Source organism: Triticum dicoccoides, chromosome 7B, assembly GCF_002162155.2.
Source record: "Triticum dicoccoides isolate Atlit2015 ecotype Zavitan chromosome 7B, WEW_v2.0, whole genome shotgun sequence".
Taxonomy (NCBI): domain Eukaryota; kingdom Viridiplantae; phylum Streptophyta; class Magnoliopsida; order Poales; family Poaceae; genus Triticum; species Triticum dicoccoides.
In genome coordinates, this window is record NC_041393.1 from 297,589,089 (window position 1) to 297,613,415 (window position 24,327).

Here is a 24,327-nt window from a genome sequence, read left to right on the forward strand (position 1 = left end):
ACTTGGGGGCTTAGCTGAAGTACAGTACTCGCCTAAGTTTGTAAAATCACCCCGAGTGAAAACTAATCTTCTCACTCGAGGACTTAGCCATACGCTCCATCCCGATCCACAAGGACAGTAAAGTGCACCATCAAGAAGAAGGACGAGATTGAGCGTGTTGCCAAGGCGAGTCACTTTCTGGAACGTCAAGACCATTGTTGAATGCCTTGCTGATAAGCTGATCAATGCTGCCAAAGGCTCATCCAACAGCTAGTGCTAAGACGAGCTGCTTTCATGAGCTAAACAGTCCCGCTGAGAGGTGTGGGTCGACCACGACCCCCCCTCCTCCGGGGCTGCACCATCAAGAAGAACGATGAGATTGTGCACACTATCAAAGGCCCATCCAACGGCTGGTGCCAAGGCAAACTGTTGACAGGAACGTCAAGACCATTGCTGAGTGCCTTGCTGATGAGCTGATCGATGCTGCTCAAGGCTCGTCCAACAGGTCGACTGCGGATTCTGCCTCAGAAGCTGCATCAAACAAACAAAAACCAATCCGAGAGAAGAACGAGTTTCACTCGAAGATAAACACAACATATTCAAAGATAAGCCCAAAGGTTTCTAACCGTAGATTAAAGTACTCGGGCATCAGGCCCGAAGGAGTTTCAACAATTACAAAATCAGTCGGCATTCCGAGGCAAATGAGGGTCAATCATAATGTTTTTCCAGTCACTCGGCGGGAGAAGGGCTGGCTGGATCGCAGAAGATGTCAAGGTCGATGTTGTTGGCAATACGAGTAGATGCCTCAAGGAAGGTGTCCATGAAGGACTAGAAGGAGTGTTTCTTAGTATTCGCTACCTTGAGGGCCGCCAGCTTGTCTTCTTTAGCCTCCTTGCAGTGCACTCGAACTAGTGACAAGGCGACATCAGCACCACAACGAGCACACAACTTCTTCCACTCTTGTACTCGGCCAGGAATCTGATTGAGTCGAGTCATCAGCGACTCAAGGTCTTGAGAGAGTTCCACCCGAGGCCAGAGTTCGGCATCCACTCGGGTCATCGCAGCCTTCAGTCGAGCCAGATAAGCAACAATGCCATCCAAGCGTGATTCCAATCGCAGCAAGTTCATCGCAACGTCATCTTTCACGGGACAATTGATGGGGTCGAGACCTGTCTTGACCCCCCTGGTTTCAGCTTCAAAGTACTGGAAGAGTTCTGTTCCATCGCAAAAAACAATGAGTCGACAATATTACAACAAACTTCAATCAACGACAATTAATCAGTCGAGTGACCATACCTTCAAGCTTCAAGACTAGTTTCGTGGCAAGTTGTCCCAGATAGGACTCTAGCTTGTCTGTCTTGCTTTTGAGGCCTCCAAATTCAGTGGTTAGCTTCTCCTTGTCCTTCAGTTGCTCGATGTCTCGATTGGCTTCCGAGATGGCAGTCTTCAACTTCGCGTTCTCCTCTTCCAATTTGCCGACTGAAGCCAGCTTCTGGTCTGCAAGCGTTGTCTTCTAACGTGCTTCCTTTTGAGCAGCAGCAAGGTCCAGGTCCTTCTTCTCCAAAGCTTCCTTCATTCTCTCTAAAGAAACAACACTCTTTAGACGAGCCTGGAGTTGGCGGTTTTCACTACGCACATCTGCTTGTGTGAAGTCACTCGGTTCAAAGAGACTAGAAGAAAAGCAGTGGAAGACACGAACTAAAAATTAGGCAAGGGTCGAATAGTTACCTCCCATGATGGCCGTCTCTTGTTGAGCAGTCTTGAGGTTCTTCTTCGCGAGTTCAAGGTCGAGATCAACGCTGATATGCTTCTTCTTTAATTCTGAAAGTTGAGCTCCAAGATCACAAGACCTCTGCAGTCAGCGAGAGAAATATGTTAGTCGACATAAATAAGAGACAATGACAGTGAAAAGTTATTCAAAGACCTCAGCCGACTGCTAGCAGTTGACCGAGGTCTCAGGGACTACACCCAGTGGGTGCACTTAGCGTGCCCCCACTGGCTCAGATCAACACTCAGCAGGGTCTGACCAACGTGAGTCAAAAAAAGAGAAAAAGAAACGATTCTAAGACCTCAGTCGACTGCCAGCAGTCGATTGTGGTCTCGGGGACTACACCCAGTGGGTGCACTCGGCGTGCCCCCAATGATCCAGAAAGTTTACTAAGACTCAGCTCGAGTCGAGTGGAGTGGAAGATATCCTAAAATCTAAACAAAGGCACACCCTAGTGGGTGATTGGATATAAAACAACATTCAAAAGTTCAGTCGGAGTTCGCTGACCTGAACATTGGTCTGCAAGGCAGTACTGGCATTGTAAGCCACCTGACTAGCCTCGTGCATCACCTTCACCTGCTCACTGACAAGGTTCACCTGGCGAAGAGCCTCCCTAGCGGCACTCAGCGAGTCGTCTGGGGTCTGGTATGTGGCAAAGAGTGATGACTCCAAGGCGGTCGAAGCAGTTACTGGGTCAGACGCGTGGAGTTGCACTGGAGCGGCAGGAGTCGGAGCAGTGATCCCGACGGACGATCAGTCGTTAGCGGATTGGCGAATGTGACGTTGGTCCGAACCGGTTCTCCGGAACGTTCGACCAACGCCTCAAGCGCCGGCGTTGACTGGGGGACTTGAACTGCAAGCCTCTTCTGGCTTGAGCCCCCACTCCTCTTCCTCCTCTCCTATAGAGGCGCTTCTTCTTCTTCATCATCAGGGAGCACGACAATCTCTTGCGGAACTACATAAAGGGACAAATATCATAAATTCAGCCGAATGACGATCCACTCGACTAAATGAAGCCTGGTCGAACGGACTTACCAGCTCGAGAGGTGGCCTCCTCATCTCCTGGTGCTTTGTCGATGTCCATGTCAGTGGCAGCAGAGGTGGGGCTAGAAAGATACATGATCCGGTTGGTCAGAACAAAAACTTCAGTCGGCCTATGTAAACACAAGCGAAATACTCACCCCGGAGCAACATGGACGTCCATCTTGATTCGTGGCAAAGTCTTCTGCGCCTTGTGAGGAGCAACCTTGGGCTGCTTGGCGACCTTCTCAGTCGGCTCCGGAGTCCACGTCCGAGTGCGCTTCCGAGTGTGAATACTCGGGGCCACGTCCTTCCCGCGCCCGCTCGCCGGGTCATGTTGCTTCTTGGATCGGCATTCAGAGAGCGGTGGCGAGTCGACTTCTTCCTCTTCGTCCGACTCCTCGCTCTCCTCCTCCTCCTCTTTGTCCGAAGACTCCCAGTCACCACTCTCCTCTGCGCTAGCCTCTCCCTCATGGTCCTGCTCTAGAGCTTGTTCGCCGTTGGGCATCGAATACATCTCAGTGAAAACCTGCAAGGCAAAAAGTCGAGTAAAAGTCAGTCGGAACATATATGCAAGACAGTCGGAATGAAGAGCTTACCTTGTCAGGCTGGTTGTCGTTGCTGAAGGTGATGACTCGCCTGGATCCTCTGGGGTTGTCCTGGTTGCCTGTGATGCTCCTCAACCACATGGCCACGGTCTTGGGTGGCACTTCTTCTGGGGGGACCCGAGCAGTGTCGTCAGATTCAGAGTACAGCCACATAGGATGGTCACGAGCCTGGAGAGGCTGGATACGTCGACTGAGGAACACTTCCAGTAGGTCAAGGCCAGTGACACCCTCATTGATCAGTTGGACCACTTTCTCCACCAACATCTTCGTCTCCACGTTCTTAGCAGCAGTCACTTTCAGTGGAGAAGGAGTCTGGACACGGTCGAATGTGAAGTGGGGAAGGCTAGTCGACTGACCTGGAGCTGCGACGTCCTGGCAGTAGAACTAGGTCGACTACCAGCCTCTGACTGATTCAGGGAGGGTCATGGCAGGGAAAGCACTCCTATGCCTCTTCTGAATACCCAAACCCCCACACATCTGGATGACATGGGTCTTTGAGTCACTCGTTTTTGCTTTCTTGACCAACTGGGATCGGATGGTGAAGATATGTTTGAAAAGACCCTAGTGCGGTCAACACCCCAAGAGGTTTTCACACATCGACACGAACATAGCCAGATACGTGATGATGTTGGGAGAAAAATGGTGGAGCTCGGCACCGAAGAAATTCTGGAATCCCCAAAAGAAGGGGTGCGGAGGAAGAGAAAAACCCTGTTCAACATGGGTGGCGAGCAGTACACACTCACCCGGGTGAGGCTGCGGCTCCATCTCCCCCCTCCGACAGCCTTGCCGCTCACTTGGTGATCATTCCGGACTCCGCCAGCTCATCCAGATCTTCTTGCCGGAGCGAAGACCGGATCCAATCGCCCTGGATCCAGCCCGGTGGCAGGCCCGCGCGTGATGACAACCCGCGGTTCTGCTTCTTGCCTTCCGCCGCCCCGTCTAATTCTTTGCGTGCTCTAGCGCCGCCGTCTTGTACTTCACCATGGCGGCAGAGTGACAACGTCGAGAGCAGAAGAGCCGGGCGCGGTGGAGAAGCGGAGGAAGAAGAAGGAGAAACAGGCGTGCACAGTGTAGACACCTCGCCCCCGTCGCCTTATAAAGGGCTGCTTCCGAGTCGATGACGCATGGGACCAGGCGATCCTGTCAAATCCCGCAACAGTTGCTCGCAATGTATGTGGCGAAAAAGGCGGCGCAGAAATCGAGGCATCACTGTTTATCCGATCCGCCCGCTTTGGCGCTCCCTGTCCCGCACGCTTACCCGAAATTTCGTATCCCGTGAAATCCAGGATACACTGCAGTCAATCGCGCCAAAGATCCTGCACTCTAATACAGCACTCGGCAGACGATGCCATAAGTTCAGTCGACAACTCTGTGAATGGATCAAGGCGGCTTAGTCGACGCTGAAGTACCAGCTTGAGTTTTCCATCTTGCAGAAAACACTCGCGAAGGTGCAAAGCTCAGAACAAGTTCAACTTCAACCTACTTTCCACTCAAACCTTAATCCATTCGGGGTCTACTGATGAGGATACAGACCTGGGGTAGGGTCATAGGCCTGACCTATACGCCCTACCCAAGGTCACTACCCAAGAAGATAAGAAGTCCAAGAGGCAGCAAGAGACCCCGAGTCAAAGATGTCGAGTGCAATCCACTCGACTAGTCATGTCACTTGGGAGTCCTCCTACCTACAGTCACTCGACCATCCAAGGAATCACTCGACCTACCAAAGATCAGGAGTCACTCAGCATTGCAACGGGCAGGCATTCACTCCGTAGTCTTTAAGGTCATTAACAACACTTAAGGCTGGCATTACCACTAATGCCCCCACTTTATGTACATTAAGTCCCTTGTAATGGAGGGCGGTGAGGGTCTTGGCGTACTCTATATAAGCCACCCCCTCCTCTGTCACAAGGGTTCACACCCCCTGTAACATCACTCATATAATCCAATCGACCGCCTCCGGGCACCACTACGTAGGGCTATTACTTCCTCCGAGAAGGGCCTGAACTCGTAAACCCCGTGTGTACACCTTCACCATAGCTGAGATCTTGCCTCTCCATACCTACCCCGACGACTGTTGTAGCAAAGCCTCGTGGGTAGAGGGCATGGTCACCCCCGCAGGCAATGTGTTTCTGAACTATGGGTGGCAGACATTCGTCCGCGCCCACGACCTGTGGGGGAGGCAGACCCTCCACTTAAAGTACGACGGGGCGGCGACGTTCTTCATCAAGGCATACCCTCCACTTATATCATCGTTTCTTGCTCTTATTCTCGCATCTACATAGTTACTAATTGAAAGGTTCCTGCCTGGCGCGATTAGGATAACTTAGCATGGTGTGCTTGTGACTCTTGGTGGGTCACCCTTCCGAAGCCTTGACCCCAGGTACGCCCCTAGTGTCCTGAGGAGGCTCCCTCCTCGCGGGACGAATCGCTCCGGGGCCTAAGGAGGCTGACAGCTCGCGAGGTCCCTGGCGGACTCATGAGGTTTCGGGGCCTCCGGAGACGCCTCTGCCTGGTATTAGACCTCTCGTAGGTGTAGGCATCACTTGACGTGAGGTTCCTTAAAAATGAGCCAAGCCATGGCTGCCTTTTCTCGAGCCACTCTTTCTTGGTGGAGCCCCCGAGCGAGGGTGGATCGTCGTTGGTGTGCCGGATCGTGATGCCCAACAAGGCCATGAGATGGACGCTCCTGAGGCCAGGGGTCGAGAACCACACGTGCCTATTGGCTCGCTCAGGAGCATCGCGTGAGGATCCGGATGCCAATGTGACGCCCCAGAACCGACGCCTCGAGATGCCTTCCATTTGTTTTTGTTGTTGTCGTGTGTTTTATTTGGTTGTTCCTTTTCATCATGTCACCATGTGCATTGCATCCGCATGTTTTCATAAAAATCATAGTCATTTGTGGTTGCCGCTTCCCTCTTTGTCTCCGCTGGCCTTTTGTCAGCCCCCGTTGTCTTTGATTTCCCCTCTCTCTAAATGTTAAGCCTATCTGCACAGGGCATAGATCCCCTCGTGTGCACGTCCCAAACATCCCCGAACCTGACCCGCTCAGTCATCATCATTGGATTCGGATCATCCCAAACACCCCTAAAACATTTTCGGTTCATTATTTCGACTACCTAACCCATTTACCTTGGACCGTCCGATTACGATCGGAAGGCCCGAGTAGCCCCAAACATTTCCTCACCTACTATATAAACAGTCTAAACCCTAGCCCCTGGCATGTCCCATCATTGCCGCCACCCACATCCCCTTGTTCTTCGGGAGCTTGTCCCATCACCGCTAATCCCATTCTACCTCGGGATCCATCCCTGCCCAACCAGCCTTCTTGTCCCCTCTTATATTTTAGCCACCACCAGGTCCCATCAATCTACCCATCCATCGATCCGCACCAACCAGAGCATCCCCACGGCAATCCTCGACCAGCAGCAAGTCCCGCCAGCTCAATCCCGTGCCCGTGCCTCCCTGAATGCTCGCTCGCTCGTGCCTGAGCACACGTAGCCGCAAGGACTTCTCGACGCTGTAGTCCAAGCCACTCCGACCCAAAGGTCCTCCTCAGCGCGTCTCCTCTTTGTTTCTCGTTGTTCTTCTCCTGTTGCTGCCTCTAACCGCGATGTTGCCGTGTTTCTACTGCAAGGGCTGCGCCACCAAGTCAAGAACGTCATCGGTCTTGTCAACTCTCCTTGCTGCCTCCAATTCAATCCACCGGACCGCCCTCTCCTCAGCTCGCCTGTGAGCACATCTAGCCACCCGCGCCCGGTCTTCCCTCCTTTATTTACCGTTCTTCTCCCTGTCTCTACTCTCTGAACCCACTCGCTCTCTGTATTTCTTCACAAGAGCCGAGCTATCGTCGTCCTGTGCGACTCCCACCATCGGGAACCAGCTCCCTCGTCAGATCCAGCCGATCTCCCCGCGCCCCGCCATCCCGTACCTCCCCTGCATCGGCAAGCCTTGCTGCCGGCCTCTGCTTCCCCTGCTTCGAGAAGTGGCTTGGGATCAAGCGGAGCCAGCGCATCCGCGTCTTTGACCAGCCTGCGCGTCGACCCGCCTCCAGTCCGCACCTCCTGCGGCTCTGCCTCGTGCGTTAACTGCGCCTGGGCCGGCCTCCCCTCAGCCCAGCCGCCTCTGCCCTTCACAGCCACCGCCAGGCCCGAGGTGATGAGCCTCAGCCCTCTTCTGTGCAGCCCGTTAGTGCTCAGTTTCGGCCCGCGTATGTTTTAATTCAGCGTTGCGAATTTTTTCAATTATCCAGAGACTGCCTGTTTTATTGAAAACCCCTTGTACTTCATTCATTTAATATCTCACAAACCATGCATCAGACTAAAATGACTCATATATGTAAAATTCTTAGAATTTCATGTAGTTCCATACTATGCCACTTTCATCCATGTTGAAAATGTTTTACTTGTTGTTTGCATTAATTTGCTTTAATGACATGCTTAAATGGTTTATTTCATAACTAAATAACCGTAGCTCCGAATTAAATAAACTTTATATGTAGATTGTTTATAAAAATGCATAGATTAACGTGGTGCACTTTATTTTCCCGTTTAACAACTCTAAAATATGGTTTTAGGCAGAACAATAGAAAAGTCGAAAATTGCATATGAGGATTTTCTGAAATTGTTGTTTGTTATTTCCGGCCTCATTTAAATTGCCTAAATGTGCGGTTTACTTATGCTTCACCTCTTGCCATGTTAACCAACATTTAATCTTGTCTTGTTGATAAGTGAGAGTGAACTAAATACTTGAATGTGGTGTTTCATCAATACGCAACTCGTTGCATACTGAGCTCCACTTAATTTTAGTGTTGTTTGTTGCACTTTGCCATGCCATGCCTCCCCGGACATGCGTCATACGTGTTTGTGCATCATGCCTTGATTATGCTTGGTTGTTTGCCATGTTGTTTGCTTCTTTCTGGTATTGCTTCTTCTTGATAGTTCCGGTAACATTGCGATTGTGTGGATTCGTTCGACTATGTTGGTTCGTCTACTTCATGGATTCGGTCTTCTACCTAGCGGGATTTCAGGCAAGATGACCATTACCGTGGATATCACTACTATCTTTGCTTTGCTAGTTGTCTCGATGCTATCACTATGTCGCGCTACCTACCACTTGTGTATCAAGCCTCCCAAATTGCTATGATAAGCCTCTAACCTTTCCATTATCCCAACAAACCGTTGTTTGGCTATGTTACCGCTTTGCTCATCCCCTCTTATAGTGTTGCTAGTTGCAGGTGCAGTGCAGGTTGTTCCATGTTGGGACATGGATATCATGGGATATCACAATATCACTTATTTAGTTAATGCATCTATATACTTGGTAAAGGGTGGAAGGCTTAGCCTTTTGCTTGGTATTTTGTTCCACTCTTGTTGCCCTAGTTTTCCGTCATACCAGTGTTATGTTCCTTGATTTGCGTTCCGAACACTGTCGCGGTTTATGGGACCCCTTGACAGTTTGCTTTGAATAAAACTCTTCCACCAAGACCCAACTTTGGTTTTACCATTTGCCTTATAACAACTAAAACTTGCATAGGGACCGGCTAGCACCTGAGGATAAGTAATCAACAACCCAGGCCAGTGCTCCTCATGAGTGTTGGTCCAAACTGGGTGATGTCCGGCGCCCCCTCGACAACCAGGGTCTCAGCTAACCCTACATCTAGCCCAACCGGTGTACCCTGAGAATGAGATATGTGTGACTCCTATCAGGATTGTCGAAATGTCTTGTCAACCGAGATTCCGAGCTTGATCGGGTGATCCTGAGATGGAGATTTACCTCTGCAGAACGTGAGAGTTTATTATGGACTAAGTTGGGACACCCCTTGAGGGTTTAATCTTTTCGAGAGCCGTGCCCGCGGTTATGTGGCAGATTGGAAATTTATAATATCCGGTTGTAGAGGACTTGACACCAGATCCAAGAAAAATACACCAACCGCGTGTGTAACCATGACTGTCTCTTTTTGAGAAAGTTCAGGAAGAGAACACGGTGGGGTTATGTTTGACTAGTAAGTACTTCAAGATCACTTCTTGATCATTACTAGTTTGCGACCGTTATGCGTAGTTACTCTTCTTACTCTTGTACTCGTAAGTTAGCCACCACACAATACTTAGTGCTGCCGCAACCTCACCACTTATTCATTCCATACCCATTAAACTTTGCTAGTCTTGATACCCATGGTAATGGGATTGCTGAGTCCTCGTGGCTCATAGATTACTACAACAACAGTTGCAGGTACAGGTAAAGAGATGCTTTGACGTGAGAGCGATGCTTGCTAGTTTTGGAGTTCTTCTACTTCTTCTTCTTTGATCAGGGGTTAGGTTCCGGGTCGGGAGCCTGAGATTAGAAGGGTGGATGTCGTTCTTCTTCTTTGTTTGATTTCATCCATAGTCGGATCCTGCTCTTATGTATGATGATTTCTATGTATTGATGTATTCATGTTGTATCTTGTCGCAAGTGTAAGGCTTTATCTTGTATTCCCCATCTATTCAGTATATGGTATGTTGTAATAATTTCCACGTTGCTATGCGCTCGAAATGCGGTTGTGCCCCAAGCATGAATTCATCACGTGATTGGGATAGAATAGAATCTTGTGCACTACAGCCAAGGCCTTGGCAAGGTGTGCGCGGGGGCGGACCCACGGCCCCGCGACCATTGTGGCCTAGGATTCCAACATCGTTGGGTCTGGCCCGAGCGTTACACCGTGCCCAGCCCCCGCTCGCGGAACACACGGGAGGGAGCAAAGGGCACTGTTACTTCCTTAAAGAACAAGGTTCAAGAGGGAAAACACCGCAAGAAGAAAAATCATGACCCCCCATTCGAATAAAGATGTGGAAACTTCAAACTTCATTCAAAGAAGTGGAAAATCTGGTTACCAGAGAAAGCAAAGAACAGCCACGTCCGGTGATAACCCACAAGTATAGGGGATCGCAATAGTTTTCAAGGGTAGAGTATTCAACCCAAATTTATAGATTCGACACAAAGGGAGCCAAAGAATATTTAAAGGTATTAACAGCTGAGTTGTCAATTCAACCACACCTGGAGATTAATTATCTGCAGCAAAGTGATTACTAGCACAGTAATATGATAGTTTTGGTGACAGCAGTAGTAGCAACAGTAAAGGTAATAGTGATAGCAGTGATTTTGTAGCAAGTGCAATAGTGACAATAGCAATAGTAACTTAGCAGAAACAATATAAGATAATTTCGTAGGCATTGGATCGGTGACTCGTTGGATGATATTCATCATGAGACAGTCATAACCTAGGGCCATATGACACTAGCTCCAGTCATAAATATAATGTAGGCATGTATTCCGTAAATAGTCATACGTGCTTATGGAAATAACTTGCATGACATCTTTTGTCCTACCCTCCCATGGCAGCGGGGCCCTATTGGAAACTAAGGGATATTAAGGCCTCCTTTTAATAGAGAACCGGAAAAAGCATTAAAACACGGTGAATACATGAACTCCTCAAACTACGGTCATCACCGGGAGTGATCCCGACTATTGTCACTCCGGAGTTGCCGGATCATAACACGTAGTAGCTAACCATAATGGTGATAACATAAACGGTTCAGATCATGAATCTCATCCAACTCCTCACCGACCAGCGATCCTGCGAAGGAATTACTCACTACTGGTGGAGAGCATCATGTAACTGGCGATGGAGAAGGGTTGGTGATGATGATGATTGAAGATGTCTTGTCGCGTCAAAAGTGTCCCATAAGATGATGGAGAAGGGTTGGTGATGACGATGATCGATGATCGAAGATAAAGCTTTACACTTAGCTTTGCGACATGTAGATCATCGGTTGGTGAAGCGTGTAACATTGTGGAACATCTTGGGCCAAAAGTAGTTCTTGGAGAGCGTAAAAAATGTCTTGTCACGTCAAAAGTGTCCCATATGTCCTCCTCCATGAGATTCTTGTAGAAGTAACAAATGAAGAGAAGACTCGGGGATACATAGTTTGTTAGCTCTCATAAGATAATCATCTTTGATGTAATAGTGTTCCCAAGTCGTATGCATCAAACATTTGGCATAAGGAATAACAAAAGTAGTATCATGCGCATATAAGTCTTTTATGTGCTCAAAGCTAATGACATTCAATTAGAATTTAGTGACAAGCATGCATTTGCGGGAAAGAGCATCTGCCACAACTTTTTCTTTACCTTTGATGTACTTGATGACATAAGGAAAAGACTCAATGAATTCACTCCACTTAGCATGACTCTTGTTCAACTTATTTTGACCCTTAAGGTATTTAAGAGTTTCATGGTCGGGATGAATGACAAATTCACGGGGATGAAGATAATGTTCCCACTCACGCAATACTCGCACTAATGCACTAGCTCTTTGATGCAGAGTATCCTACGGACATCACCATGTCAAGAGTCCGTTTGGCAAGTGACACGTGCCACCTCTACTTCACATACACAAAGGTGAATCGTCTCCATTACACATGCTCACTTGACCCCTTCGAGGATGGTATACTACTTCACACCCCTCTCGTGTGCACGCATAGGTATTGTCGGAATTCTATGGGTGACAAGTAGGAGTGCGAGCGCAAGTGTACAACTACACCATCCGTGAGGGAAGCGTGGAAGCGAAGACGGAAGAAGACGGAGCTGCAGCATCTACAGCGGTCGAACGTCTGACGTGCCATCGGACGTCCGACGTGTGCTACCTCTTGAGCATGCATTGGTTTTCCCTTGAAGAGGAAAGGGTGATGCAGCAAAGTAGAGTAAGTATTTCCCTCAGTTTTTGAGAACCAAGGTATCAATCTAGTAGGAAGCTACACTCAAATCCCTCGTACCTACACAAACAAATAAGAACCTTGCAACCAACGCGATAAAGCGGTTGTCAATCCCTTCACGGCCACTTGCAAAAGTGAGATCTGATAGAGATAATAAGATAAATATTTTTGGTATTTTTATGATATAGATTGAAAAGTAAAGATTGCAAAATAAAATAGATCGGAAACTTATACGATGGAAAATAGACCCGGGGACCATAGGTTTCACTTGTGGCTTCTCTCAAGATAGCATAAGTATTATGGTGGGTGAACAAATTACTGTCCGCGACAAGTCCGCGACAAGTAGATCGAAACAATTCTGCATCTACTACTATTACTCCACACATCGACCGCTATCCAACATGCATCTAGAGTATCAACTTCATAAGAATAGAGTAACACATTAGGCAACATGACATGATGCAAAGGGATAAACTCAAGCAATATGATATAAACCCCATCTTTTTATCCTCGATGGCAACAATACAATACGTGCCTTGCTACCCCTGCTGTCACTGGAAAGGACACCACAAGATTGAACCCAAAGCTGAGCACTTCTACCATTGCAAGAAAGATGAATCTAGTAGGCCCAACCAAACTGATAATTCAAAGAGACTTGCAAAGACAACAAATCATACATAAAATAATTCAGAGGAGATTCAAATGTTGTTCATAGATAATCTTAATCACAAACCCACAATTCATCGGATCTCGACAAACACACCGCAAAAAGAATTACATCGAATAGATCTCCAAGAAGATCGAGGAGAACTTTGTATTGAGATCCAAAGAGAGAGAAGAAGCCATCTAGCTAATAACTATGGGCCCGAAGGTCAGTGGTAACCTACTCACACTTCATCGGAGAGGCTATGGTGTTCATGTAGAAGCCCTCCGTGATCGATTCCCCCTCCGGCGGAGCGTCGGAAAAGACCCCAAGATGGGATCTCACGGGTATAGAAGGTTGCGGTGGTGGAAATAGGGTTTCGTGGTGCTCTCGGATGTTTTCAGGGTATATGAGTATATATAGGCAAAAGAAGTCGGTCCGGGGAGCCACAAGGGGCCCACGAGGGTGGGGGCGCGCCTACCCCTCCTGGGCGTGCCTCCCTGCCTCGTGGCCGCCTCGTTGCTTCCTTGACGTCCACTCCAAGTCTCCTGGATTGTGTTTGTTCCAAAAATGACTCTCCCAAAGGTTTCATTCCGTTTGGACTCCATTTGATATTCCTTTTCTGCGAAACACTGAAATAGGCAAAAAACAACAATTTGGACTGGGCCTCCAGTTAATAGGTTAGTCCCAAAAATAGTATAAAAGTATATAATAAATCCCATTAAACATCTAAAATAGGTAATATAATACCATGGAACAATCAAAAATTACAGATACGTTGGAGACGTATCAAGCATCACCAAGCTTAATTCATGCTCGTCCTCGAGTAGGTAAATGATAAAAACAAAATTTTTGATGTGGAATGCTACCTAGCATAATTCTCAATGTAATTTTATCTATTGTGGCATGAATGTTCATATCTGAAAGATTCAAGACAAAAGTTTAACATTGACACAAGAGTAATAATACTTCAAGCATACTAACAAAGTAATCATGTCTTCTCAAAATAACATGGCCAAAGAAAGTTATCCCTACAAAATCGTATAGTCTGGCTATGCTCTATCTTCATCACACAAAATATTTAAATCATGAACAACCCCTGGTTTAGCCAAGCAATTGTTTCATACTTTAGTATTTTCAAACTTTTTCAATCTTCACGCAATACATGAGCGTGAGCCATGGACATAGCACTATAGATGGAATAGGATGGTGGTTGTGGAGAAGATAAAAAAGGAGAAGATAGTCTCACATCAACTAGGCGTATCAATGGGCTATGGAGATGCCCATTAATAGATATCAATGTGAGTGAGTAGGGAGTGCCATGCAACGGATGCACTAGAGCTATAAGTGTATGAAAGCTCATCAAAAGAAATTAAATGGGTGTGCATCCAACTTGCTTGCTCACGAAGACCTAGGGCAATTTGAGGAAGCCCGTCATTGGAATATATAAGCCAAGTTCTATAATGAAAAATCCCCACTAGTATATGAAGGTGACAACATAAGAGACTCTCTTTCATCAAGATCATGGTGCTACTTTGAAGCACAAGTGTGGTAAAAGGATAGTAACATTGTCCATTCTCTGTTTTTCTCTCATTTTTTTGGTGGGCTTCTTTGGCCTCTTTTTTTATTTGGGCTTCTTTGGCCTCTTTTAATTTTCATAAAGTCCAGGGACTCATCCCAACTTGTGAGGGAATCATTGCTTCCATCATCCTTTCCTCACATGGGACAATGCTCTAATAATGAAGATCATCACACTTTTATCTACTTACAACTCAAGAATCTTAGAACAAAATATGACTCTATGTGGATGCCTCCGACGGTGTACCGGGATAATGAATCAAGAATGACATGTATGAAAGAATTATGAATGGTGGCTTTGCCACAAATATAATGTCAACTACATGATCATGCAAAGCAATATGATAGTGGTGGAGCGTGTCATAATAAACATAACGATGGAAAGTTGCATGGCAATATTATCTCGGAATGGCTATGGAAATGCCATAATAGGTAGGTATGGTGGCTTTTTTGAGGAAGGTATATGGTGGGTGTATGATACCGGAGAAAGTTGCACGGCACAAGAGAGGCTAGCAATGGTGGAAGGGTGAGAGTGCGTATAATCCATGGACTCGGCATTAGTCATGAAGAACTCACATACTTATTCCAAAAATCTACAAGTTATCAAAACAAATTACTACACGCATGCTCCTAGGGGAAGGGTTGGTAGGAGTTAACCATCGCGCGATCCCGACCTCCACACATAAGGAAGACAATCAATAAATAAATCATGATCCAACTTCATTGCATAACGGTTCACCATACGTGCATGCTATGGGAATCACAAACTTTTAACACAAGTATTCCTAAAATTCACAACTACTCAACTAGCATGACCCTAATATTACCATCCTCATATCTCAAAACAATCATCAAGTATCAAACTTCTCATAGTATTCAATGCACTTTATATGATAGTTTTTATTATACATATCTTGGATGCTCATCATATTAAGACCAAAATTTTAACCAAAGCAATTACCATGCTGTTCTAAAGGACTCTCAAAGTAATATAAGTGAAGCATGTGATATCAATAATTTCTATAAAATAAGATCACCGCCGTGCTCTAAAAAGATATAAGTGAAGTACTAGAGCAAAATTATCTAGCTCAAAAGATATAAGTGAAGCACATAGAGTATTCTAATAAATTCTGATTCATGTGTGTTTCTCCCAAAAGGTGTGTACATCAAGGATGATTGTGGTAAACTAAAAAGCAAAGACTCAAATCATACATGACGCTCCAAGCAAAACACATATCATGTGGTGAATATAAATATAGCATCAAGTAAAGTTACCGATGGACCAAGACGAAAGAGGGGATGCCTTCCGGGGCATCCCCAAGCTTAGGCTTTTGGTTGTCCTTGAATTTTACCTTGGGGTGCCTTGGGCATCCCCAAGCTTAGGCTCTTGCCACTCCTTATTCCATAATCCATCAAATCTTTACCCAAAAACATGAAAACTTCACAACACAAAACTCAAGAGAAAATCTCATGAGCTCCGTTAGCGAAATAAAACAAACCACCACTTTAAGGTACTGTAATGAACTCATTCTTTATTTATATTGGTGTTAAACCTACTGTATTCCAACTTCTCTATGGTTCGTACCCCCCAATACTAGCCATAGATTCATCAAAATAAGCAAACAACACACGAAAAACAGAATCTGTCAAAAACAGAACAGTCTGTAGAAATCTGTAACTTACGAATACTTCTGGGACCTCAAATATTATACCAAAATAGGAAGTCCTAGATAATTTCTCTATTAATCTTCTTCAAAAATATTCAACTGAAAATCATGTTTCTGTGATTTATGAAAATTAGTCTCGAACGTGCAAAAGTTTCTGTTTTCCCAGCAAGATCAAGTTAACTATCACCCAAGAAGATCCTATAGGTTTTACTTGGCACAAACACAAATTAAAACATGAAACAACATATAATTATTTCTTACTAAACAACAACAAAAATTAAAGAAAAAAAATAAAATTGGGTTGCCTACCAACAAGCGCTATCGTTTAATGCCCCTAGCTAGGCATAAAAGCGAGAATAGATCTATGTATCACCATCTTTGGTGTTCAATTCTTCAATAGAACACTTATAACCCTTAGGAGTTTCGTTCTTTTCATTAATGATTAAACTACTAGGAAAGAAATCAAGAAACTCATTTGTAGGAAAAGATTCTTTAGTGATAGCGAAAAAGCTGGGGTGAACACTTATTGATTTGAGATCCACATTTTCCTTACTAGAAGATTCACCCTTATTTTTAGGAACATACATTAATTTGGCAATTTTGGTAGTAGGAGGATTTGGAGTATTTTTAACAGATGAAAAGGCAGATCCTAAATTGGTAATAATATCCTCAAGTTTACCGATTCTTGTGGAATCTTGATCTATTCTTTCATTAACTATAGGTTCCTTTTCTTTAAAAAAATTCAGAGTAACTCCAACCTTTGATCCATATTGGGTAATTTGGTTGTGGATCTTTTTATCCAAATTTTCAATTAACTCAACAGTGGCGACTTTATTTTCAATAATTTCAAGCCTTTGCATCACATGTTTCAAAGTTAAAATAGTTCCATTAACCAAAAGAGGTGGTGGACCAAACAAATCTATCATAGCATTATAAGAATCAAAAGTATGGCTACCCAAAAAAATCCCTCCGGTAATGGTATCAAGAATATATCTGTTCCAAGGAGTAATGCCTACATAAAAATGTCAAAGAAGAATAGAAGTAGATTCCTTCTTAGATCTATTCTGAGCATTGCAAATTCTATGCCCAGCATCTTTTAGATTTTCTCCCTCCCTTTGTTTAAAATTAAGAACTTCATGATCGGGAGTACTAACAATAATAGAAGGACTAGCCATGACGACGAACAACGACACAAGAAGCAAGAGAAAAAGAGGCGAACGGGAAAAAGAGGGTGAATAAAATGGCAAGGGTGAAGTGGGGGAGAGGAAAACGAGAGGCAAATGGGAAATAATGTAATGTGAGGGATAAGAGTTTGTGATGGGTACTTGGTATGTCTTGACTTGTGCGTAGACTCCCCGGCAAAGGCGCCAAAAATCCTTCTTGCTACCTCTTGAGCATGTGTTGGTTTTCCCTTGAAGAGGAAAGGGTGATGCAGCAAAGTAGCTGTGACACCCGTGTTAATGATGCCACGTCACCTCGGTTACTATTGATAATCCCACATTAGATCGAAACGGATTCAAATTCTAAATTCGAGTTAAAGTTAAAACAATTAAATTTTTCAAAAGTCAAAACTAAAATGTTCGATGTGTTGAAAATATTCCCTAACTATTTGTCATGAAGAAACCATGTTTTTATATAAGGCCTATATTTTTAAAGAATGAGCTAAACAAGTAGAGAAAATAAAGACAAAGGAAAAGAATAAAAACAGAAAACAAAACTACAAAAAAGGAAAAGAACCCTCCCCCCTACGCTGGGCCAACCGGCCCAGCTGGCGAACCAGCCAGCCCAGCCACCCCCTCTCTCTGGCCTACAAGGCCAACCCCGACCCAAACCCAAACTACCCGATCCCCACTCCCCTCGATCTCCCCCACGCTCCTCTCCCCTCCCTCCCGTCCGGATCGAGGCAGAAGAGCCAAATCCCGCGCCGCCCCGCACCCACGTCGCCGACGCCCCGACGCACGCCGACGCCCGTCGCCTCCCCAACCCCAAGCCGGCGCCCCGCTACCTCGACGCGTCAGCCTAGGCCTCGCCGCTTCGTCCACGGTTGCGCCATCGCTGAACTGCGTCGTCCTCGTCGTTCGCCTCCCCGTCTCCTCCTCATCGACACCGACACGCTTCGCCAACCCCTTCTCTCCAACGATGTGAGTGACCACCCTCCTCTCCTTGCCGCCTCGCTCGGCGCACCTCTCTCCGTCGCCGCGCCCATGTCTGTCCCGCGCCGCTTCTCACTGCCATTGTCGCCCCGTTCCCCTCCACGCGGGCGCTCGCGCTCACAGCGCGTCGACCACGCCCGGGCGCCCGCCGCGTTCCCTGGCCGCGCTCGCGGGCCACTGGCCGCGTCCGGCCGTGCCAGTTGTCGCGCGTGCTCGCCCAGCCGCGACCCAGTGCGCGCCCGCTCACAACACCGCACCATGCCGCCCCGCTCCGGCCACTGTCGCCGGCGCCGGGCCATGCGCCAACCCCCTTCACTCGCTAGCCGCAGCGCCCTGTCGGGCGGGCTGGCGCCCATCGCCCGGTTCCACTTGACGCCCGAAAACCGCCACCCGCGACCCGTTAAGGCCCATGTGCCACTGACCTAGGGGCCCACGCCCCAGAACGCAAATAAAAATAAAATTAAACATAATTAATTAATTAATTAAAGAGGTAATTAACTTAATTAATTTTGATTAATTAAATTAAACAACTAATTAAACTAATTACACATTAGTTACCTAGTTAACCTAATCAGTTAATTAGTTAATTAAGTAATCAGTGATAGTGGGGCCCACCCCTAATTAATCTGGATTAGGTTAGTTAATATGTGTAATTAAAATTGTGTCACTGACCAGTGGGACCCATTAGTCAGGTTGACCAGTCAACCTTGTTGACTGCTGACATCAGCATGACCTCATGCTGATGTCATTAATCCAATTTCGAATTAATTAAATAAATAATTAAATTCCAGAATTTAGTAAATTCTTTTAAAAATCATATCTTTTAATCCGTAACCCGGATGGAAAAACTTTGTACTTGAAAGTTGCTCAGAATGACGAGACAAATCCGGATACGCAACCCGTTCGTTCTCCACACATCCCTAGCATTGCGAACACGCAACTTTCTCCCTCCGGTTCACCTGTCCGAAAACGCGAAACACCGGGGATACTTTCCCGCATGTTTCCCCCTTTCGTCGGTATCACCTACTACCGCGTTCGGGCACACCGAACACCGCGTATTGTCTTGTTACGCTTTGTGATGCTTTGATTGCTCTGATTATTTATTGTGTTCCCTCTCCGTTACTTCTTTCCGATAGACCCCAAGACTATCGGCGACCCCCAGTTCGACTACGGTGTTGACGACTCGTCCTTCTTGCCAGAGCAACCAGGCAAGCCCCCCCTTTGATCACCAGATATCGCCTATTCTTCTCTATACTGCTTGCATTAGAGTAGTGTAGCATGTTACTGTTCGGTTACTCCTATTCTGTTGCATAGCCTGTCATTGTTGCTATAGTCATTGATACCTTACCCGCAATCCTAAATGCCTAGTATAGGATGCTAGTTTATCATCATTGGCCCTACATTCTTGTCAGTCTGCCTTGCTATACTATCGGGCCGTGATCACTCGGGAGGTGATCACGGGTATATACTATACATACATATCCTATACAGATGGTGACTAAAGTCGGGTCAGCTCGTTGAGTACCCGCAAGTGGTTCCGATGTGGGGGCTGGAAGGACAGGTGACTCCATCCCGGTGGAGGTGGGCCTGGGTTCCCGACGGCCCCCGACTGTTACTTTGTGGCGGAGCGACAGGGCAGGTTGAGACCACCTACGAGACAGGTGGGCCTGGCCCTGGTCGGCGTTCACGGATACTTAACACGCTTAACGAGATCTTGGTATTTGATCTGAGTCTGGCTACTGGCCTATACGCACTAACCAACTACGCGGGAACAGTTATGGGCACTCGGCGTCGTGGTATCAGCCTAAGCCTTCTTGACGTCAGCGACGGAGCGGCACGTGCCGGATTGGACTGGAATGCCTACTCTTGTATAAGGGAGGCTAGGTCTGCTTCCGGCCGCCCTCGCAACATGCAGGTGTGCAATGGGCGATGGACCCAGACCCCTGCGCGCATAGGATTTAGACCAGCGTGTTGACCTCTCTATTGTGCCTAGGTGGGGCCGCGACATGTTGATCTTTCGAGGCCGGTCATGACCCAGGAAAGTGTGTCCGGCCAAATGGGATCGAGCGTGTTGGGTTATGTGGTGCACCCCTGCAGAGAAGTTAATCTATTCGAATAGCCGTGATCTTTGGTAACAGGACGACTTGGAGTTGTACCTTGACCTTATGACAACTAGAACCAGATACTTAATAAAACACACCCTTCCAAGTGCTAGATACAACCCGGTGATCGCTCTCTAACAGGGCGACGAGGTGAGGATCGCCAGGTAGGATTATGCTATGCGATGATACTTGGAGGACTTCAGTCTACTCTCTTCTACATGCTGCAAGACGGAGGCTGCCAGAAGCGTAGTCTTCGACATGATTAGTTATCTCCCTCTTATTCTGGCATTCTGCAGTTCAGTCCACTGATATGGCCCTTTACACATATACCCATGCATATGTAATGTAGCTCCTTGCTTGCGAGTACTTTGGATGAGTACTCACGGTTGCTTTTCTCCTCCTTTTCCCCCTTTCCCTTCTACCTGGTTGCCGCAACCAGTCGATGGAGCCCAGGAGCCAGACGCCACCTTCGACGACAACCCCTACTATGCTGGAGGTGCCTACTACTACGTGCAGCCCGCTAACGACGACCAGGAGTAGTTTAGGAGGATCCCAGGTAGGAGGCCTGCGCCTCTTTCGATTGTATCCCAGTTTGTGCTAGCCATCTTATGGCAAACTTGGTTACCTTATGTCTGTACTCAGATATTGTTGCTTCCGCTGACTCGTCTATGATCGAGCACTTGTATTCGAGCCCTCGAGGACCCTGGCTTGTATTATGATGCTTGTATGACTTATTTATGTTTTAGAGTTGTGTTGTGATATCTTCCCGTGAGTCCCTGATCTTGATCATACACATTTGCGTGCATGATTAGTGTACGATGGAATCGGGGGCGTCACAGTAGCGTAAGTATTTCCCTCAGTTTTTGAGAACCAAGGTATCAATCCAGTGGGAGGCTACACTCAAATCCCTCATACCTGCACAAACAAATAAGAACCTTGTAACCAACGCGATAAAGGGGTTGTCAATCCCTTCACGGCCACTTGCAAAAGTGAGATCTGATAGATATAATAAGATAAATATTTTTGGTATTTTTATGATATATATTGGAAAGTAAAGATTGCAAAATAAAATAGATCGGAAACTTATATGATGGAAAATAGACTCGGGGGCCATAGGTTTCACTAGTGGCTTCTCTCAAGATAGCATAACTATTACGGCGGGTGAAAAAATTACTGTCGAGCAATTGATAGAAAAGTGCATAGTTATGAGAATATCTAGGTATGATCATGTATATAGGCATCACATCCGCGACAAGTAGATCGAAACGATTCTGCATCTACTACTATTACTCCACACATCGACTGCTATCCAGCATGCATCTAGAGTATTAAGTTCATAAGAACGGAGTAACGCATTAGGCAAGATGACATGATGTAGAGGGATAAACTCAAGCAATATGATATAAACCCCATCTTTCGATCCTCGATGGGAACAATACAATACGTGCCTTGCTGCCCCTGCTGTCACTGGGAAAGGACACCGCAAGATTGAACCCAAAGATAAGCACTTCTCCCATTGCAAGAAAGATCTATCTAGTAGGCCAAACCAAACTGATAATTCGAAGAGACTTGCAAAGATAACAAATCATACATAAAACAATTCAGAGGAGATTCAAACATTGTTCATAGATAATCTTAATCTTAAACACACAATTCATCGGATCTTGACAAACACACCGCAAATATAATTTCCTAGAATAGATCTCCAAGAAGATCGAGGAGAACTTTGTATTGAGATCCAAAGAGAGAGAAGAAGCCATCTAGCTAATAACTATGGCCCCAAAGGTCTGTGGTAAACTACTGACACTTCATCTTAGAGGCCATGGTGTTGATGTAGAAGCCCTCCATGAACAATTCCCCCTCCGGCGGTGCGCCGGAAAAGGCCCCAAGATGGGACCTCATGGGTATAGAAGGTTGCGACGGTGGAAATAGGGTTTTGTGGTGCTCTCGGATGTTTTTCAGGGTATATGAGTATATATAGGCGAAAGAAGTCGGTCAGGGGAGCCACGAGGGGCCCACGAGGGTGGGGGCGCGCCTACCCCCATGGGCACGCCTCCCTGCCTCGTGGCCACATCGTTGCTTCCTTGATGTCCACTCCAAGTCTCCTGGATTGCGTTTGTTCCAAAAACGACTCTCCCGAAGGTTTCATTCCGTTTGGATTCCGTTTGATATTCCTTTTCTGCGGAACACTGAATTAGGAAAAAAACAACAATTTGGACTGGGCCTCCGGTTAATAGGTTAGTCCAAAAAATAGTATAAAAGTATATAATAAAGCCCATTAAACATCCAAAACAGATAATATAATAGCATGGAACAATAAAAAATTATAGATACGTTGGAGACGTATCAACGTGCCACCGGACGTCCGACACTCTTCTGCGCCCGGACGACCGACGTCCACCGATCGTTCGACGCACCCTTGATCAGCAACAGACCAAGCCTATAGCGGCCGGACGACCGACGAGACACCAGACGTATGACGAGTCCTAGCGCCCGGATGACCGACGCCGACCGGACGACCGGCGCCACTTGTCCGGAGCCAAAACGTGGGAAGTCCGACGCCCTCCGGACGTCCGGGCCCCCGCGAGCGACCAGACGTCTGACCCCAACCGGACGTCCGACACTGCTTGTGCACAGTCGGGCCTTTGGCCTTGTATCCCTCTCCCACGTACCCCTTCGTGGCTTAGACTATAAATACCTCCCCCTCATCCTTTCTAGGGTTAGCAAAGTGATAGCTCATTTCTATGTGAGCTTTGCTCCTACCTCTACTCTTGAGAGAGAGAGAGAGAGACTACCACTCCCATGGAGGTCAGGACCTCCATGTGAGAAGATCCTGTGGGATATCATCAAGACCCCCTTGCGGGAAGATCCGTCTAGGATACCATCAAGACCTCCTCTTGGAGATGAACTTTACCTTGTATCTTTCTCTTTGTTGTTCATGTACCTTGTGGATCTTGTGTGTTTGATTGTCTAGTGGATGTGTGATTGGACTTGTTCTTGAGTGTTTCCCTTTGTGATTTCTCCCTGTTCTTCCCCGTGTTCATCGTGTTCTACGAGGGAACCCACACCAATCGTGAAAGATCGGCCTACACCGAGTTAGCCCCGTATCACTCTTTGTCATAGATGGGATAATTGAATTGCGCTCCGGAAAGTTTTTCACTAAAGTAAGCAATTGGGCGCTTCTCTTGCATTAACACACCTCCTATACCGGTGCCACTAGCATCGCAATGAATTTCAAAAGTTTTGTCAAAATTGGGCAAATCAAGCAAAGGAGCATGTGTAAGCAAATTATTAAGCTCAACAAATGTGGTATCTTGGGATGGTCCATAAACAAATGGTGCATTCTTCTTACTCAAGGCATTTAAAGGGTTGCAATTATGCTAAAATCCTAAACGAATATATGATAGAAACCATCTAGGCGAAGGAAACTCTGCACTTGTTGCAAGTTGGTTGGTTGTGGCCAAGTGTTAATAGCATTTATCTTAGATTCATCGACATGAACACCCTTAGAAGACACAACTGATGTAGGGTAGAACCCTAGATGCCCGATCTTTCATGATTGGAGCTGATCTCGCGAAGAACAAGAACAACACGAGGGGAAACATGAGGGGAAAACGAGAGGAAACACTCAAATCAACAAGAAACAATCACACATGTGCTAGATCGATGAACATAAAGAGTGGTACAAGATCCAAACGCAACAAAGGACGATACAAGTAGCGGTAGTTCTTCTCGGTGAGGAGGTCTTGAGGGGGTCTTCCCGTGATGGTATCTTGAATCCACTTGGGGGATCTAATCCATAGAGGTCATGAACTATGATGGAGAAGGTATCAAGTGGATGAGCAAAGCTCTATCTCTCAAATGAGCTAATCCTTTGCTAATCCTAACTAGGAGGAGGAGGGGGTCTATATATAGTGCTAGCCCACGAAGGGGTAAGTGAGAGGTGAGATACATGGGCCCTTGGCCCGTTCTCTCGCACAGTCATGAGCCGGATGTCTGGGTTGGGGGTCGGATGTCCGGCGGCTCATGATGAGCCGGATGTCCAGGCCGGAGTTGCCT